A 7,363-nucleotide genomic window follows, 5' to 3' on the forward strand; every position below is an offset into this window, starting at 1 on the left:
TCAGAATAAAGTAGTGTTGTTTTGAACCTTAGAGCCTTAGGAACATCCACCCCAAACGTTACAATCCCAAAGCCCCATTACAAGCCAATAAAGACCCTTAGGAGCTGCACGAGAGATCTAAGTCCGAAGCATCTGTGGTTCAGCATTTTGAGGGAAACAGTCCTAACATCCCTGGTGAGGAATGAGTGACTGAGCGAATCTAGTGTTTAGCTGAGGGTTTAGGCAATCTTGACAAGCGGATGTACTGGCTAGGGAAGAAAAGGGGGTGGTAGAAGTTCGAGGTTGCTTACAGCCGGATTGAACTCAAACTTGAAGGGAAGAATGGTTGAATATATAGCCTATTCATTGTGTTTTAATGTGTTTTCGTTTATGTGTAATTTTTCTTTTAGTGTTTTTTCTATTTGCATCAAGGTTTTTAGAGTGTCGCGTCTTTTGTTCTTTTTAGTTAGTATTCTCAGGATCCCCTAGGTTAGTGCATAGATAAAATTTATTCCCATTTTACCTGACCTAGGAATTCGTTGAAAATAATCATTTGCCTGACCAGTTAGGCAATACTTAAGGGTGTGTGTAGTGGGACTTCTTCCACTACACACAGCTCCGAATTATCCCTAAAGATTTTTTCACTCGATAACCATTAACAAGGAAGGGAACAGAGTTAGGAGCGCTTCCCCACAGCTCCATTTGCTCGAAGGTCGACGATGGTGTATGGACCTATCCACTTGGATTTCAACTTCCCAGGCATTAGCTTGAGCCAAGATTGAAAAAGGAGTACTTTATGCCCGACTTGCAGTTCCTTAACCCGGAGGTTCTTGTCATGCCAGAGCTCTGTTCTCTCCTTGTACCACATTGCCTTCACGTTCATTTCCTTGATGGCCCAATATGCCTTGTGTCACGCCCGCATTTTCTAAGGATAGAAAACACGGTTGATCGTGACTAGGGGAGGATTAAAAAAGCGAGGAAGAAAGGGGAAACACACATCTTTGACCAGAATATTTAAATAATTATCATTTCAAACAAGTACCAACTCTAAAGAAATAAAGACTAGAAAGTAAACAATTTTGAAAAGAGTTAGATTCTCAATACTAAAACAATTCTAAAGAAAAGACATTTTGCGGAAGCGTTCAAGACACGGAAAAATGCCGAGTATGAAGACACGTCAAATCCAACAATACTAAGCCAGACATAAATAATCCATGAATTCAGCTCAACATCATCCACGTCCGTCGTCGCTCAGTCTGCACATTAAGAAAAAAAAATATGCAGGGCTGAGTACTTGATGCACTCAGTGGAAACATGCCAAATTCAGTTTGTCAAGCCATAACGAGTGATCTTGGGGGTTTTAATTGAAAAGAACCCAAGTCACTAAAAATATTTTCACATAAAATTCGATTGCAACCATTTTCCATCCACATCCACCATCACCATATCTGAACTACATGACATGGAACGTGGCCACAAACCAAGTCACTAGACCGGCCAACTTCAATGAGATAGCGCACGATCTACTGGGTGTACACCAGTCCGAGCAGGGTTTGCAGCCCTACTGGGACCCGAATTCGTTAACATACATGGCATAGCCACTTCAGATAGGTTCATTCAAACAAAAAACATGGCAAGACAAACATTTTTCACCTCCTTTCACATAGTAAAAATATTTAGGACATAGTCCTTATTTAAAACGAAAGCCCACCTCAAACGCTTAACTTCTCAACCACTTTCTGCTCCCACCGCAAACAACATTCACAAACTCACCCTTTTCGAACTAACATGATATGCAAAATTAGACTTTGCAAAATAAATTAATTTAACAATGCATGCATCCTATGTGCGTGTGCTCAAAATTATTCTTCATTCCTTCATAGAAAAAAAAAAACATAATTATAAAGTCCCCCTAATTTTTCGGATTTAAATAATCACCTAAAAATCTTCTCAACAATAATTATTTCCATCACAACTAAATAATTATTGACCCAGCCCAAACAAAAATTAAGGCCGTCCAACTAATAGAATTCAATTGGCCCAATACTTAAAAAAAACTAAAGAAAAAGAAAAGGATCAGTTCATTTGCTCCTAAGTCACCCACGTCTCTCTCTCATTAATCTCACAAAGAATAAATTTTAATTTATTAAAACTCCCAGCCATCAAATACTTCTCCTTCATCAATTCTAAACAGCAAACTCTTCCCCTCTATACTTATCAAATCGTCACACTATCTGTCTCTCAAAAACTCACGCTTTCTCTCTCTGTCATCTTCTACAATTCATAAAACAGAACAATCTCAATTCCCATCTCTTCTTCCTCTCTTTCCTATCACACTCCGAAACACCAACTCGGCTCCTACCGTAGCTCCCTCTCTAAATCTCACTTCACAGAAGCACAAAAATCCTACTCCAGTCACAACTCTGTCTCTCTCGCTCGCTGCTGTACCAGCAGCCGCTATCATCGCTGCTGCTGTCTCACTCCCGTCGTGAGTCCGCCGTCGAGCAGCCGCTGTCCGTCGACTCCACTGCCCAGCCCGTTCACGCCAGGTAAGCTTTCTCTCCCCTTTTCCCATTCTTAACTTTTTACTAGATTCTAATTGTCCGATTTCAATTATTAGTGGGCAGACATAAGTAATTCCAAGAATTTAAGGTTGAAGAGAGAAAACAAAAGGCAGCTTCTAAAGTATTAAAGGTCGAAACCTTGGGAGCAAAGTGTCATTCAGTGGGTTGCAGAAATTTAAATAAAATGTTCCAGATTCCCGTGAACTAACGTGTATGTATGGAAGTATGTCATGGAATTGATAAAAAGAAAATACCTTTGGGAGGAATAGAATTTGCACAGGCAGAAGGTATTAAAGATCACAACTTTCTCTGTTCTTCTTCACACTGTGATACTGCGAGTTTGTATTATGGAATCAATAAGTGTGGAGATTCTAGTATTCAATGGAAGTAGAGATTACCTTTACGGAAGAGACGCAAAAACTACACTGAGATTGTGAAACGGCGTTGATAAAAGATGCAGTTGTGGGGAGAGAGATATAATGTCGAGATTTGATTTTGTTTGTTGGAGAGATTTTAGGGAGTGAGGATATTGATAAAAACGTGTAGAAAGGGGTTTAGGAAAATGGATTTATGTTGATTGAGGATTTGACTACAGTAATTAAATAGGAATTAGGAATAAATGGCTATATTAAAAGTATCCCAATTGAAAAGATAAATGAACTAGAAGAGAAGAAAATTTGATAAGAGTGATAGGCCCAAATATTTGATTTAGAGCGTTGATTAAATTGTGGTGTTTTATTTTTAGTACCTTGGTGTTATTCCAAGTACTTTAAACAACCACCCAATATTTCCCATCAACGAATCACACGTCAATCTCGTCGACTATTTTCACCACACGATTAACCAACAACAATTCAAGCATTCACTATTTCCAATCGTAACCAATCAAAACAAAGACTGTATTTTACTCAAGATCTATCACTCGCTCGTTCACAAAATAAAAATCTTAACGTAAAGAGGTAATAATAAAAGCGGGTGTTACAATCTACCCACCTTCACAAAAATTTCGTCCCGAAATTTGCTTAGATTATTCGAACAATTCCGGGTATTTCTCCCTCATCTCGTCTTCCAATTTCCACGTAGCTTCCTTAACAACATGATTTCGCCACTGAACGTTCACCGAAGCAATACACTTATTCCTCAACTCTTGTACCTTCCAATCCAGAATAGCTTCCGGCTTTTCTTCATAACTCAAGTTTGGATTCAACATCATCATCTCATCTTGATGAATTCTGTGGTTAGGGCCAAACATATATTTCCTTGATTGTGACACATGGAAAACGTTTTACACATTCCCAAAGCTTGGTGGTAGCGCCTACGCTACGGGACCTACTCTATCAAGAATCTCATAAGATCCAATAAATCGTGGTCTCAACTTGCCTTTCACCATGAACCAAGTTATCCCCCTTTTGACTGAGCTACCTTCAGAAAAACTTTATCTCCAGTTTCGAATTGCAGATTGGTTCTTCGAACATCAGCATATGATTTCTGTCTATCCTGAGCTTCCTTGATCCCCTCACGGATTTGTCGAAAAATCTCTATAATTTCTTCCACACAGTATGGTTCAAGAACTCTTCCCTCTCTCACTTCATCCTTGTAAAGTGGTGATCTACATTTCTTCCCAAATAATGCCTCATACGGAGCCATGTTAATAGTCGTTTGATAACTATTGTTGTAAGTGAACTCTATTAGTGGCACACTTCTTCCCAACCTACTCCTCAATCTAGCACTATGGCTCTCAACATATCCTCCAATGTCCGTATCGTCCCCTCTGATTGTCCATCAGTCTGTGGGTGGAATGCAGTACTGAAATTCAACTTAGTACCTAACTCTCGCTGCAGGCTCATCCCAAATCTAGAAGTAAACATTGCATCACGATTGGATGTGATGGTCACTGGTACTCCATGTAGACGTATGATCTCTCGCACATACATCTTAGACAGCTTATTAGCTCCATAAGTATCGCGAATCGGCACGAAGTGAGCAAATTTTATGAGACGATCAATAATTACCCAACTAACAGTGTTCCCTCGTTGAGATCTCGGTAATTCTGTCACAAAGTCCATTGTTATGTGCTCCCATTTCCATTTCGGAATCTCAAGTGGTTGCAGTCTCTCATAGGGTCGTTGATGTAGAGTTTTCATATGCTGGCATGCTAGACACCTCTCCACAAATGCCGCTACACGTTTTTCTATGCCATTCATCAAAACTATCTCTTCATATCTTGATACATCTGGGTACTCCCCAGATGCGCAGTATACGGTGTTTCATGCGCTTCCCTCATAATTTCATTTCTAAGTCCTTCGTCTCTAGGCACACACAACCTTCCCTTGAATCTCCTCGTGGAAATTTACTTGCTCTCACGTCATTATTTCCGAACGAGTTTTCTCTAGTAAAGTATTGCGTCTTTGAGCTTCCACAATTCTAACCCTTAGGTCGGGTTCCATCACCAAGGTAGCGATCCTTACTTCCACAGTCTCGGGTGCTCTCACGACTCCAATCGTATCATACTGAACTCTCATATCAAGTTTTCTTCATTTATGAGAAAATTGGCTAATTGAGGTTGAGACTTTCTACTTAGGGCAGTAGCCACTACATTCGCCTTTCTCGGTGGTAGTTTATGATGGGTTTGGTGCCCCTTGCACAGCAAAAGACTTGTACAAAACAAATAAATCAGACGTATGATCTATTTGACCGATTATGCGATTAATCAATTCACATGTTAAACAGATAATTGCATGCTAGAACGCAAATAATTCATGCTCAAAGAAAGTAAATCCTAAAACATGAATTCTACGGTTTAGGGTTACCGATTTGATTTTCCAAAGAATCGTCGATTGCTCGCGCCTTCTCCTCGTGATGATCTTCGATACTAGACCACGGATCTTCTCTCTGGTTCCCGAACTGTATCTCGATATCAGGGTAGGCTGATCTTATCAAAATACTAGGACTCGAATAAAGAAGACAGAAGAAATCCTTCTCCAATAAGGAGAGAAATTCGAACTCCTCTAGGTAGAGGGGGACGAAAATTATGAGTAATAATAATGAATGATTTATGTCTCCTTTATTCTCCTATTTATATTAAGTTCTTTTTTGGGTCCAGACAGGGATCTATGGATGGTTTTGATATGGGCTCTCACAATTAGCTTTTTACTAATTAAATTGAACCCACAATTTAATACAAGCTTATATTGGAATATTACGAGCAACCACTACAGAAGTAATATTGAACTCTCCCCATCCAAATCCGAAATTACAAGTAATCCATTAATTAATTAATGTCTGCTATGGACTTAATTAATTAATATCTTATTAATTCCAAGAGTGGACTTAGCAAGAAACATTTATTTATTATTCATAGAGTAATAAAACTCCAACTGACCAGTTTTCCGAATAATAAAACCTTGTTCGAGCTCCTCTTGAGGACATTATCAAACGAGACTCACCTCGCGCACGTTTCAACATAATAGCAATCCTAGCACCGCTAAATATTAATCACCACTACCCAATATATCGGGATTATTGGGTTGCGAAAAACCCGCACCATTTGATAAGTCAAAGTAGTGCATAATCAATACCGTATGCTCAATGCTAACATATGTAGATTAAGAAATAAGAGTATTTTATCAAGACCTAGTCTTTCAGGTAGATAGCATAAAGACACGTCTTGCTGTTAGATCCGTTCAGTGCTATACCACACCAATGTCATCTTATTTCAGTAAGGCTTAGAAATATGCGGACTGACATTGCAACCTTTCACGATAGGTAGCCAAAGCCTATCTAGGTTGTGAAATTCTTCTTTTTCTTTTGCAAAGCATTGCATAGATCTGACCGTGTTACCTTAAAGTGGACGACGCCCACAACCGGTCTACTAAGCAAAAGACTTAGACTTTGTTTACTTCTTATGCATTTAAATGTTTGTAAAACATCTTATAAATGCACAAGCAAACACAATGTAATAATAATAGTGATTCTATTCGTGCGAGACTGCTCGAATAATACTGAATCGGGTTAAAAGTGGATTGTAGAGTTTTACGTATACAAGCAAGATTCTATTCGCGCGAAACTTGCTCGAAACATGCTTTTCAGTATACCAAACCTAACAATCTCCCACTTATACTCAAAACATGCTTTCGAGTATACCCACTGCCAAAAACTCTCCCACTTATACTCAAAGTAGGTATTGTACTAGATATATCGAACTACCATTCATTTCACTAAGTGAAAGAAAAATCTGCTTGGTTGTTCTCTGATAATATCTTTTTCATCATAATGTCTTTGCTGCGTACTTGATCTTTAATTAATTTCATCTCCATATGTGATTGCTTAGCTTAATAAACTCGTGTGTCCCTTGAGTTAGCCTTCACTAGAGTAATAAAAAAATAATACTCATAGGCATACTCAAACTTACGATTAAAGCTATTAGGAAGATATTCCTAAGGTAAACACATATTCAGAGGATGACTTACTCGATCACTGATTAGTCATAAAACTAAGACAGTGTAACCCCAAGGACATTACATGAATGACTGGTAAACTAGAATATAGTTACTAGTCTTTCTCAAGCACTAGGGTATATTCATTACCTCAATCAAAATCCTTTGTCATGGTTAATATGATATATACTTGCTATGCAAAAACACAACTAATATCAAACTTAGTACACATTATAGCATACATGAGACATCTATCTCCAAAACTAGTCTCATTATTCTTGATCTCACTAAGCTGTCAAACGACACTCGATTAGAGACAAGACAATTCCATCTTGAAAGGTAAAACCTTTGCATGGAAATTCTAATGCTAAAACGTTCCAAGCA

This window comes from Salvia hispanica, chromosome 6 (genome assembly GCF_023119035.1).
Source record: "Salvia hispanica cultivar TCC Black 2014 chromosome 6, UniMelb_Shisp_WGS_1.0, whole genome shotgun sequence".
NCBI lineage: Eukaryota > Viridiplantae > Streptophyta > Magnoliopsida > Lamiales > Lamiaceae > Salvia > Salvia hispanica.